This window comes from Leuciscus leuciscus (assembly GCF_965113295.1).
Source record: "Leuciscus leuciscus genome assembly, chromosome: 2".
NCBI classification, from domain to species: domain Eukaryota; kingdom Metazoa; phylum Chordata; class Actinopteri; order Cypriniformes; family Leuciscidae; genus Leuciscus; species Leuciscus leuciscus.
This window is the reverse complement of record NC_138726.1, coordinates 47,193,103-47,207,082: the sequence shown is the minus strand read 5'-3', so window position 1 is coordinate 47,207,082 and position 13,980 is coordinate 47,193,103. Positions and strand designations below refer to the sequence as shown.

At 37.1% G+C, this 13,980-nt stretch overlaps 1 protein-coding gene across 1 annotated transcript in view; it reads right to left on the bottom strand.

Annotated features, from left to right (window-relative positions):
- cemip (cell migration inducing hyaluronidase 1) overlaps positions 1 to 13,980 on the bottom strand; it is a 127,460-nt gene extending 113,480 nt beyond the window's left edge. The window contains exon 1 of the mRNA XM_082154197.1: positions 13,859 to 13,980. The gene's annotated coding sequence lies outside the window, so the exon portion shown is untranslated. The remainder of the gene's footprint in view (positions 1 to 13,858) is intronic.

The window sequence follows — 13,980 nt, the reverse complement described above, 5'->3', positions numbered from 1 at the left end:
AAATGCTGGTGGAAAATTAATTTGAAAAACATTTTAAATTCATCAGATATGTTACATATCTAAAAGAAAACAGGCTTAATTGAGGTATTTCTGCATCGGTCTGTTTCTCCATACATGAGACTCACATACTGTAACAAGCGTAACTAACCCGAGCTCTCCACGGCGCTCTATGAGCGCACCGCTGGAGGCATCCGGCAGAAGCCCTGTCCAGACTCCAACAGTGACCTGCATTACGCAGGAGACACACCAATGTGAATCACAATTCTGACATGCACTAATCCATCTTTAAATTCAGCTGTTTTTCATACACCACCATTCAAAAGTATGGGGTCTTTTTAAGCAAAAAAGGAAAATAAATGAATACTTTTATTCAGCAAGGATGCATTAAATTGATCAAAAGTGACAGTAAAGACATAAGATATTCAAATTAATGCTGTTGTTTTTAACTTTGTTCATCAAAGAATCATGAAAAAACATTGATGATAAGAAATGTTTCTTGAGCAGCAAATCAGCATATTATAATGATTTCTGAAGAATCAAGGCTGAAGTAATCATGCTGAAAAGTGAAAAAAATGCAGCTTTGCATTTTTATATATATTTGAATAGAATACAGTTATTTAAAAATGTAATAATATTTCACAATAATACTGCTTTTTATGTATTGTTGATCTATTAAATGCAGCCTTGCTGTTTTTAAGAGGCTTCTTTTAAAAAACATTAAAAAAAATCTTACCAACCCTAAACTTTTGAATGGTGGTGAATACAAACTGCTAGCATATTTTCCATTTCAAACACTAATTTATGCATTAAATTAGACCGTAACCCTTTGATTAACCAGTCAGTTACAAAGCTGAACAAATTTGTGGTTCATGTACATTCAAACCATAGATTTGAAAGTACTGTATATGAATCAAAAATGAAGGAACCGTGGTACTCAAATGGGTTGCAAGTTCAAATCTAAATCACTCAATTTACTGATACTGCTCCCACATCTCTCTCTCTCTCTCTCTCTCTCTCTATTTTTATGACATTTAATGATATTTTTATTACAGCCATTTAAATATGCACTACTGATTCAACAAGAAATCAAAATTGATGCTAATAATGTCTGCATGTTGCTAGACTTATTGCACGATTCATCAGTGCATGCTATTCAATTGAATAATGCGTTTAACTTTGTAAACTATATTTAAATAAATATAATAAATAGCCCCACAACAATGATGATTTTCAATTATTTTCAGTGAATATCCTATTTACATGATGAGTTGCGAACAGCCTTTAATGATGGTATCAATTAAAAACGATTTAAACATTTTAGATACTCATTAAGATTGTTATTCCTTTCCTCAGGTGTTAAGGAGCCATTAGAGCATGTAACTGTCCAAAATAGATCAGTCACCCTCAAGGACAAGTATACTGCCTGATGCAGCCTCCTGAAAGATAGGCGCTGTGTATCTTGGCAGACTTGAGCTGAGATTTACACCACCAGATGTGCATGGTGATGTGTTTTCTGCTGATGCACTGCAGCTGTGCCTTTTGAACTGCCAGCGGCACCTGCTGCTGTAAGCAATGTGTGAGGATTTCAGAGAGACTATTGACTTGACCCGCGGGTCAGTCCAAGCAGCCAGCTGATTACATGAGCCATAAAACTCCCAATGCCAGGATTTTTCTTGGGATCATGCGGTTGAGTTGAATCTACAGAAGTATTTGGACATGTTACACTTACAAATGTCTAAATGTTAAACCAAATGGCATTTTTTAAAGAAAAACAACACTTTTCAAGCTAGTCAGGGGAGTGGCCTGCACTTTTTAACCAATCAGAACCAACGTGTGCCTGTCAATTATTTTCGCATGCAGACGACAATGTTGTCAAAACGATCCCCTTTCACACAGATACACGAAAACGACTAAAAACGCTGTATTATGCTGTCAGGTGCGATGTCACTTTGTAAAGAAAAACTACATGCCTCGCCTATAGACTTAACACGTAATACGCACGCGCATGACGTCACTGTTTTCACAAATTTGTGTTTTGAAACCCATTTTCAAAACGCAGTTATCGCGTAAATTAACTAAAGACAGAAGTCCATGACTTTAAATACCGTTACGTTTATTCACAGCAGAATCTGAAAATACTCTATGCTTTTGTTTGAGCTTGTTTTGTTAGAGTTTGAGGTTGAACTTGAGGATAACTGACTTAATCTACTAAAAATCACCAAAACACCAGTTGATTAAAAGTCATTGAGCAAAAATTATGAAGAAGTTAGAAAAACTTGCAACTTGGTTTGATATTTAGTTATCTAATGCAATGACATTTCTAAGTGTTCAAATACTGTTTAAGGCCACTATAGAAGAAGGTACAGATGTAAAGGGTATAAAGTTGACTTAAGACGCCTTTTTAGATGAAAGAATAATGGGAGAGTGCCAGAGAGACGAAGAAAACAGATAAATCCAAGCAGAGAGAGTGACAGTTGCCAGGTTATCTCAAACAGAAACTCGCATACGCACAAAGCCAACACGTCAGCAGTAGTGTGACTCACTGTACAAATAAACGCCTAAATCTGAGGCTGCGTGAGGCTGAAGGTCGGGTGGGGGGTGGGGGGGCATCTGAAACTAAACACAAACAAATAAAAAGTCAATCAGTATGTTAAAATGTCACCGGTGTTAGATGAGCATTCATGAATACAGACAAAAGTTGTCCTTTACCCAAGGGTTTCTCAAAAAAAATTACTAGCCAACACAGTAAAAAAAAAAAGATCCTCATGGACACTGAACATCTATTCAAGAATGTCAACACCTCATCATAATGCTGCAACATTTGCACAGTTATCGCCATTTGACTTTCGAAACACAATTTCATCTCATACTTTCAAACTCTCCAGTGACCAAAGTGTTTATCTGCAGGGAATACACCTTAAACTGCAGTGCTAATCTTATTAAAAACACTGGAAGCACGAACGGTAGAACGATTGTGGCTTGTAAATGAAACGGCTCCTAACAAAAGGTGGAAAATATTCAATTAAGAGCCACTAATGATTTGCAAATCTTTCTCTTGTCCCCGCAGACCGCGTGTGACCCCTTAAATCAGGTTATAGGCATGGTTTAAGTATCGCTTTCAGACGTTCTTTGTATTCGTTTTTTTTCCCCACCTTTCCCACTTTAATTGTAAACTCTCTTTAATTCAATGTTGTTTTATGAGATTTCATGGATGATTGTGCATTACTCTAATTGCAAATCCGCTTAAGTCGCCCAAGGTGGTCACCTGGCATTGGTTTTTAACGAAGGTTGTGCTAGTGAAGTGCCTTAAATGATTACAGTGGAGTCTATGATAAAGCTATGCATATCAGACAATGGATTAAACATTTATCTGAAGCGAAATGGTGGAGCTCCAGGGTTTCATTCTTGGCTTCAACGCTTGGACGAAATTCCATCCGAAAGACGGAGTTACACAACGTAGCACGCTGCCTAATAGCCGATTCCATGTCACTGGGAGCAGACTTGACTGACATCCCACAAATTGTATGGTTTACTGGCCTGAGAAAGCATGTGTTTGAAATCAAGCAATAACTTTTACACTCAAGGCCATATGGTGGAAATTAAGGCCGTAGATCAACTCATCGCTCCGTTTGCTCGAGATTTGCCACGTTCTACTTCCGCCAATCGCTTGTTTTTAAACTCCCTATGAAAAAAATAAATAATCCTCTCAAGTACTTGCCAACAAACTTTTTGATTGATGGGTTTGTTATGAATGGAAATTGAGATATTAAGAACACAGGTTTGGAATTGTATTTTTATCAGAGTTGGGAATCAAGAAAAGGGTAGGACTGCATCATAAACTGGGATGTAAAATTCACACTTCAACTAGTTAGGTTAGTCACTAACTAGGAGGTCTTGACTTTACTAGTAGGTCTTGAAGGTTAAGTCATTCTTGTTATGGTTGATGAAACCTTTTTTGACTCACATAGCTATCCATGGTAATCAACCTGATTGTTTTATGAAAATCTGTTGTATTTTTTATTTTTTTATTTTATAAAATACTGAAACTGAATGATTTCCATGTTGTTAACAGATTTTGAACCTCTGAAAACTGTACTAAAGTACTCTGACAGCGTTTCTTGTGCCACCCAATCTACACCATAATTGCAAAAAATAAATAAAAATGTATTCAGTATGCTTTACTGCAGTTGTGAGCTCGCAGTCTAAGTTACATGATGAGCATGAAATGTTATGTGATACAAGATTAAAAAAATAAAAAGACAATAAATCTTTGTACTTGGCCAATTCCTTGCATCTTTGTCTTGTTTTCTAATATCTAAATGTCTTATATAAATATACTTGAGAAGTAAAAATGCGTAAGTTAATAAGTGTACAAGACAATGCACACACATTCATTGACAAATTATATTTCTTGCTTTAAGCATAAAGCTTATTACAGTGTCCTAGGTTTATAGTTAAAATAATAATAATAACAATAATTTACCAACATGTTACGTGCTCTAGATTCAGCAGTGGTGCAGGAAACATTGTCAGAGAATTGTGATACAGTCTTTTGTCCACATCATTCAGAACAATAAAGACATTAACAGAACCAAACATCATTAAAACCATTCAAATAAATTTTTTTATTTAATTTTTCTTATTATTCAGAACCCGTTCTCAGTCACCAACCAATCGAAGAGACTTTTTAAGTTACAATTCTGGTTGTTGTGACACTCAGACAAAAACGTACAAGTCGCCTTTTATGATACCATCGCTTTCTTTGCCAAGTGTTCTGTGTTCCTGAACAATGTTAGCCAGACAGTAAGTAGAACATGATCTGAAGCAAGACATGAATCAACTTTGACCTTGTCTGTAATAATTTCCCTGAGGAAAAAAGGCAGTCGTTGGCCTCTAGTAAGGAATGTACTCAGTTGCACACAATACAAGCTATTTTGCATTTGAAGGACTTGATAAATGGGTGTGTCACTGCAGTGGGCAAATACATGCTAGACATACACCAAAAGAACACAGAGCTTATTTGCCATTCATGTCACCGCAACATACTTTAAGCTCCCATCAAGGGGTCTTCAACATGCTGGCAGAAATCTGAAGGGAAAACAAGCATGCTAAATGTATGCCCATGATTCGATCACGCTAATGGGAAATAAACCAGTTGTCACCACAGAGAGACAATTAACTCTCAGTGCTGCATGTATTCCAGGGGTTACATTACTAAAACGTGCTTAACTACGTAAAATGAAAATCATTACGATCAGCAGATTAGCAGAAATTCTCTCATAAGCATATACCTAATCACGCATTATGATCAGACACATGAAGCAGCCACTTCCTAACAGTGATTGGATTGATTGACAGGTAGGTAGGCTAATTGAGTAGTGGGCGAAATAAAATGTGCTGTATGTTATACACTGAATGACTAAAGCATGCCGCCTTCTGTGATGACAGGTTAGCAATTAGCTACCATGCTCAACTCATCAAAAGTTGTCACAGTACAACTTTATAAGTAGGTTTTTCACAAGGACATCTGTATCAGAATAATATGTAGACTAAATGCAACTTCTGTTGTTAAAGAATGTTACACAAGCAGCTAACTAGCCTCCCTGCTAGCACAATAAGAAGGCTGAATGACTATATTTAGCTCTCTGTCTCAGGCAAGCTGCAATATATTAAAAGACCTTAAACATGCCCTGAAAGGTTAGGGGTCATAAACTAAAATATGAAGCACATTTTAGCACCCAGCTAAGTGGAACAAGCAGATGCTGTAGTTGCCCTGGGGAAGCGGCTTTAGCTTTGAGTTTTAGAGTGCTTATCTAAACAATGCATCTTCCGCAGCAGGTGCTTTTTTAAGAACTCAAAGACGACATAAGGCAAACAAGATGGTGCAATGTAGATGGACTTTTTGAGTCCGTACGGTATGTTAGCATCATCTACAACGGCAGCTGTTCAGAAGAGAAGATGTTAGTTTCACTGTGTTATTGAAACATTTGTCCGTTTGGATTAACTGACAAAATGCATGCAACAGATGTGAAGAGCACAATCTGCTCTCCAAAGGCAATATATTCAGAGGCAAGAAACAATGAGAAGTGCATAATTAATGTGACGGCGGCCACACCAACTTTTCAGGTGAACTGGTTAGCTGGTGTGCACTTAAATTTAGACAACCACTTGAACCACATGCAGACTTCTAATGGACCGAAAACTCTACGGCTAAGTTTCTCAAAATTTTCACATCATTGCACAAACCAACTATTCTGGTAATGGCCCGTTCACACCAAGGATAACTATAACTATAAAGTATTCCTAATCAATTTAATTCTATTAAAATTGTGAAGTCCACACACCACAACTCTAACAATAATGACATTTGGACATCATTGGAATCACTATCAGAATGATTTTTTTCCAGCTGATGAACGATAAAAATACTGACAGCCAATCATAATCCACCCAACTTTAAAGAGCACAAGCTTTTAAAGCGGCTGATGATAGAACTGCAGCGAGCACTTATAAAATATCTGTTGGTGTGTACGCTAATATAGTTATCGCTATAGTTATCGTTCTTGGTGTGAACAGGCTTTAATACTGCTGGGCACTAGGTGGTGGTATGGGTAATTTTTGTTGCGCAATTGATACACATTGATATACACAATTGATTTCAGTTTAATTTACATTTCTTTTTTAAATAAAAAAGTAAAAAGAAAATAGAATAAAGCTCAATCAGTTAAAATTGTGCAATGTTCATCACACCTCAACCAACAGCAACTTTTTTTTATGTTCTTGGCTTCTAAATGCAGCTAGATTGATACCTTCATGTTGTTTGGTGCACTGTATTAACATTTTACAAACTTGATTTGAGTCTGTATGAAATGAAAGTTCACCCTATCAATGTTCTAAATGCATGTTATTGGTGTTATTGTGAATGATTCATCCATGCATGTTTAAAAAATGTTTGACCTTGTAATTTTGAAACAAAATAACATCAGACTTTCCAATCATTTCATCCACTTACGCCTTAAACTTTCTTACAAATCAACGTTCAGATCTGCCTCCATCCAATCAACAACCGATGCACAAAACTAAGACCCCGCTCTACATTTTCTACTTTTTGATAGTCTGTCACAATATGGAAAAAAAGATCTGAAGATCGCTACTTCCGTTACATTGTGACTTTAAGAGGTTATGTAACCTGATCATAAAGTCCCATTGACTTTTGTCACTTACTTTGAGTATAACCAGAATCAGCTTATATCCTGGCACCTTATAGTATTCATCTGAGTTCAGACAACTACTTAAACCTAAGTAAAAAAAAAACTTTTTTATATAAAAACACAGTTTCTCAACTCATGTACGAAGACATAAATTCAAAAATGTACCATTAGAACTCCACATAGACAAGTCTGGAATTACTTTGCGTGCATCACTGGAACCATTTCAGTTCAGTTAAAAATTCAACAATCAATTCTGATTTCCATTTTCCCAGATCTGTCTCAACTACAGTTCCAAATCAACAAACCCCCCTGCTGTTTTTTTTATCAGGATACAGCTGAATTACAGATCATCCGCTTTCCCCCCTAAAACAAACCCCCTTCAGAATCAATAATCAGAATCCTTATAAACACAAGCGATTCACATGAGAAAACACTTGAGCGGCATCTCTCATGCCATGAATCATCTTTTGTTGCACATTATTTTCAAACTGTCTTAGTAATTTATAATTTAACCCTGCAACTGTGGAAGCGAGAATCTGCAAAAAACACAAACACTGCCAGGATGCCAGAATAACGGACAGCCGTATCAGTCACTCAACGCATGTTGAGGAGGGTCAGTGTGTCCTCAGACATATGGCTTCATTTCTGTCTGTCAGCAGATGGCGGAGCTCCAACCCCAACCACAGATGAAGATGGCGATAAAAGGCCTGAAACCTTCTCCAAAACACCCCATCCAGGGGAACAAAAATCCCTTGAGGGGCTATGGGCCAGTTTTAGAGAAAGCGAGCAGCCCTTGTGCATGCAACACTTCTGTTAACATGCATCCTGGGGGAATAGTGTCTGTATTATTACAGGTTCATGCAGAAATCTCGCTGTCTTTCCAAGAAACCCATACATTAGCAGCCTGGAACAGGTGTTTGCTCCTGCCAGGTATTATAGTCACCAGTCATTTTCCTGACAGCAGTCAAGTCTATGTTGCATTCCTTTCTACCTGCTATACTACAAACTGGTGGTTAGTGTTGCGAAATGACACTGCATAACTAACTACAGGACTCATCAAATGTCTTCAGTGCCACACATGCATTTTTATTTAGTTTATTTTCCAGAGAGCTGTTGATTTTCCTCAAGCCCCTTCAATTTACCTTGTTTGTCGGTAACATCTGACAGTCTGCACTGAAAACGAGGTTGTTGCTTGCTTCCTGACAGCCAATGTATTACTCTAGCTTCTGACAGGTGTCAGGCCTGACAAACCTGCTGTTCATTTCGTCGACTGGGAGATTATACGGAGTCCGAGAGATATAGCGCTGTCAGAGTACACCTGCAAATTCATAACCTTGAGGCTCCTCGGGATAGATTCAAGCGCTTCTTGGTCATAATTAATGAATGCACATATGCGGCATCCTCATGCTGCAAATTTAGGATCATGGTGAAAAATTTCATTGCGGTGATTTTCATCGATCTTGTAAACGCGCAGATGCGTCAACGCGCCAGCACGTTTTGTAAGGCCCATATGGCCAATCAAATTGTTTATACAGCAACCAAAGAACCCATTCATCTTCAGGACTAAGCTAGATACGCCAGGTTATTTAAAACACTGATTTGCCTTGTTACGGAGAAATTCCTATCATGTTATAAATAGGCCTGGGCGACATAAACTTAAACACAGCCTTATTCAGTAACTCAGTTTTTATGTACAGTATTTGGCATACATTGGCATAAAATTATGTTCTTTTCAGATTTTTTCGAAACTATCATTTCAAACAGTCATTGCCAAGAAGACTCAACATGTAAGTCAAATTCTTTTAAAACTATTATTTAAGACATGTTTTACATATTGTTTTACATAATGTTACATAGTACCGTTTTCATTTACATGCACCAATTTATCAAAAAAGACATTTATCTAATGCTACACAGACACTGTCTTTGCATGGTGCAAAAGAATCTATCAACCATTTTGTTTTGAATGAAAGAGTTTGTTTGAACGTAAAGTATGCATGGAAGTTATTATTATAGTAACCTGTAAGAGGTTTTTTAATTTTTATTAATGGCCAAATAAAAAGTGTGTAAAAATGTTGGTGAATTTAATATCGCTAGCAAAATCAGGGGGGGATTAGGGAGAGTGAATCTTGGAACAATGTATATTATGCAATGTATATTATAAGAAAATTCTAATGTTTTTGTGTGTGTTTTTTGGACCTTGGATGCATGTAAACTTTGCAGGAGACATCCAAAACTAATTTAGGAACCTTTAGAATAGCATAATAGGGGCACTTTAATACAACAAATACCGGCTCAAACTACTAAACCAATCAAATGAATTCAGTATTACAATTCGACTTGCTCTTAAGGTGACTCCTTTTTGATCAACACATCATTTCATTATTGCCACCTTTTATAAAGCAACAACTGTCAACCATTCACAGCCTCTCAAGCCTTATAGCTCAATCAGTACTCTTACGCAGTACAATTTGACAGTGAAATGAATTTATAAACCCTTGACAGCACACAGCTTTCAACCAGAACCTCGAATTAATTAGCAAATCTTAACAGACCCTCCATTTACTCCTCAAACTCAAATTAACCCATCTATCAAATTTCAAGCCCATGATAAGAAAATCTAATTCGTTTAAATGTTTCCAATGACTCCAACTCTGTGATAAATAGAGATGGGCCTCTTGTAGATATAAATCAGTACATTCACTTGCCATCTTCTCCCTGTTTTCAATATTCATGTCAATATTCCAAATCCCGTGTAGTTACTCATTTACATGGAAATGAGCTGAGGTGAGTGTCATGACATTATGTGGATGAACGAACGCCGCAATCCCCCTGACTGCAGCAGGGTAAAGCCAAAGCTCAGACTGCACTGGAAATATCACATACATTCGCATATGCTCTATACAGACAAAACACAACAGGTGCACTGTGTGCCAATATGTGCAAGGTTTACTTATGTTTTTATTTTCCCCATGTAACACAAAAAGATACATTTGGAAGAACCTTTCTTTTTTATCCTTTTGTCTATGAATGTCAAGCTCCAGAAAAGGACAAAAAATAAAATACAAGTCTATACGACTTGTGCACTATATTCCAAGTCATACAATAGGTTTGTGTGAGTAATAGACCAAAATATAAGTAGTTATTCAATGATAATCTTCCCATTTGTGGAATCAAAATTTTTATTCAAAGTGCCGTCTTAACACATAATTATGCTTTAAAAATGTGCATGTTTCGATCAAATTTGTTACTACGTGGCTTCATGTGATTCATTTCTTTTATGAGACTGTTCAATCAATGTTTTTCAGTTTTTTTCACAGTGCTATATTTAGATTTTTGGTATGCAAGCATGCGCTAGACAATGTATTTCAACATTCGAAGCATCTCGATGCTTTTTCACCATGTGCGCCACATTTTTAAGACGCCACGTTAAAATTAGCTAGACCCCTGCACTCTATTCCCTTTCCGCTCTGCTGCGTCTAGGTGTTTTTCAACACAAGAACATGTGTGAAAGGCTACTTATGGTGTTTTTTATTCTCTTTAGAGCTTGATAGCAGTGTATTGTTAACAAAAACTGAAATTATTAAATGTAGTTTTCGTTAATTAAAATAAAGCTGAAATAAAGTAAAATATAAATATTAGACGAAAAACTTTAATTTAAAAAAATGAAATATGAACATTTGAAATGCTGGGATGGCAACATATTGAAATAAATTAGGTTTAAGCTGAAGTACAACTAGAACTAAAATAAAGAACTATTAAAAAAGACAATTGCAAAAAATTACAAAAACTAAAATTAAATTCAAAATATTAATAATAGTATATAATAGTAAAATAAGACTTATTGGGAGTCATGCTCACAATGAACTGACATTGTGTGGAAAAGGATTGCGTGAAAATTCTTCAAATATTCATCTTTTGTGTTAGAAAAAAAGAAATATCAGCAAACAGGATCGGATCAACATGAGTGAGTGAATAAATGAGTGAGTAAATAAAGACAGAATGCTATTTTTAGTGAACTATTCCGTTCATAACCACAGGTAGGTCTAATATGTAGTTATCTGGGAACTGAGTGAAAAAAAAAATGACTTCATTCATTAGTGTTTTAGACAAGTCATTTATGACACTGCTGCAGATTGAAACGTGAGTCATTGTGGATACGGTGCTACCACATGTCCTATTTTATAAGTCTTCAGTAATATTTCAGGGATTTTATCTGTTGTGGTCAAGAGGCATGGATTGTGGTTACAAGCTGTTTTATAACTCAGACCTAGATTTAGCCCAGAGGCAAGAGTGAGGATGAAAGAGAGAGTATAAGAGATAGACAACAGGGAATACAGAGGGCTCTGTTCCACAACCTTGTAAGCTGCCTTGCTGTCTACTAACTACATAGGCATCTGCCTTGTAAAGCAGCGTACTAACTGAAATTGAACCTCAAAACTGATCAAATTTGAATTCTCTACAATGCTTTAAGCTCATTTCAAGACATGACAGACGCACACCTGATGCATAGGCTGTTGCAAAAGGAAGATACTGGCCAAATTCGAAAACCGTCTCCTAAACTCACATGCATATATGCACACACACACTGCAACAGGACATCTGTCCGCCTCCACCTGTCTTCAACTAGGTCAGCCTGAAGCCAGTCATTGCATCTCATAGGTGTTTAATGAACAACCTAAAATAACTGGCACTTGCACAAGACCCCTGCCCACAATGCACAAGTTACGACTAGCCGAAAGCTCTCAATAAAACATCCAACTGTGCAGAGCTGTGATGCTGGAGCACGTTCAAAAATGCATGCCACCGTTTCAAGTTCAAGCATGGGTAGCTGCCATCATACAGATCGGCATGAATATCTGGACACTGTAACGTCATGTGCATTGATTTTATCACTACACTGTTTTCAAAGAAAGTCTCCATGATATTCTGGTCTCCATGTACACTGAATAAAAAGTTGGTGTAGAGATAATTCTCACTCAGAAATTTGCTTGTCAACTTCAAGAAACGTCAGTAACACATTGAATTAAACGTTAAATTTGGAAGCAGAAAGATACCAAAACCATAAGTTAGCAATAGCATTCATAATGCAGAAACGGTATGAATTGCACAAATGATTAATACTTCTTGTTTCATCTAACAAGTACTCTAAAATAAACTCCCGGTCTCTCACAAAGCATAACTTAAGAGATAAATATCTGCCCTTTACAATTTCACACACCATTTAGTGGCTGATGAATGGGGTTTGAAAAAAAACAAACATCTGCCCACTTGCTGGCCGTCATTTCACATATGCATGAAAAGAACTTGCTGCCAGTCTGCATTGTTTAGAAACAGAAGAGTCTCAATGCCCCAGCAGCATGGAATGGATTCATTCCACACATCAACTTGTGGTTTTGGTACCATTCCCATTCATCTGGTGGACAGAAAGGCGAAGATACTATGTGCAGCATTGAACTCATCTTCGTTGATACCCGTCTGATACTGGATATCAGTATGAAGCATCACATGGAAAAAGACCTAACGTCTTTTTGAGGGGAATGTGGATCTAGTTCTTTCTCTGCTAACATCAGGTGCTTATTCACATGATTCACATACTGAGCACTATTACACCATTTTCAGCAGAAGCATGCATTTTAATATGTTCACATGCACAATAGAGAGTAATAAAGCATACCTTGATTTCCAAGATGATGATGAAATGGGTGGAAACTGTTGTCCTTCACGGGGTCCTACTTTCCAGGTGTCATGGGAAACGTAAAGGTGCATGCTTATATTTAAAGTATATGATATTTGAAACTCAAAAGTGCACACTATAATATGATCCCACATTTTACTATAGTCTACCATATTGCACTATAGCATTTAGCACTATACTATTAACCACAGTTTTAAACCGACACTACACAATACAATACTGTACCACATCATACTTCACAATATACTACACTATGTGAGGTACACTGCACTATGCCTCACTAAACAGCCCTATACATTACTACATTGTATCACACTATAATATTCTGCTACACTATTATACACTGATGCACATTATACTATTCCTTACTATACGATATTGTATTATAGCACATTCTCATACCACATTAAATTCCACAGTTATTATATGATAATGTAAATTGCAGTGTAAAAGTTTTAGTCACTTATCTTCGCTATTTAATGTCACAGAATCAGATGAAACTGTCAAATCGATCAGGTGCTGATGGCGCGCGGACGCTCAGGTGCAATGATGCGCGTCATAATCGCGAGCTGTTAATGCCCTTTATGTCTGAACTTTCACCGGTGAAACATGTTGCCACAAACACTTGCAAACTCACACAACTTGAATAGGTTTCTCTGTTCTATGAATGACTGGTCTTGCCAGCAAAAATGCGCCGGTTTGTTGACACACAAAAATGGCAATGGATAAAAGACACGAGCGCGTAATGGATAGCATGAAATGAGAAAAGACGCACCTCGACGCACGAGCTTCTCACCGCCACTAGTGAGATCAAATCCGCAGAAATCAAAGCGCACTTGTCTCACTCAAGTACACATGTCGGTTTGCACCCTTGAAAGTATATGTAACAGTGGCATCATTCATGAGTTTCAAAATCCACAAAGATAAAGGTCCAGAAGTGCAGACCAACCTGTAGCATGAGCAGATTGCAGATCAGCTCCAGGGAAACAGTGCGGACTACAAGCAGCTGATGCGCGGCATGAGTTCATAAGACAGCACGGGCGACACACTGATATTTATACACACCTCCAG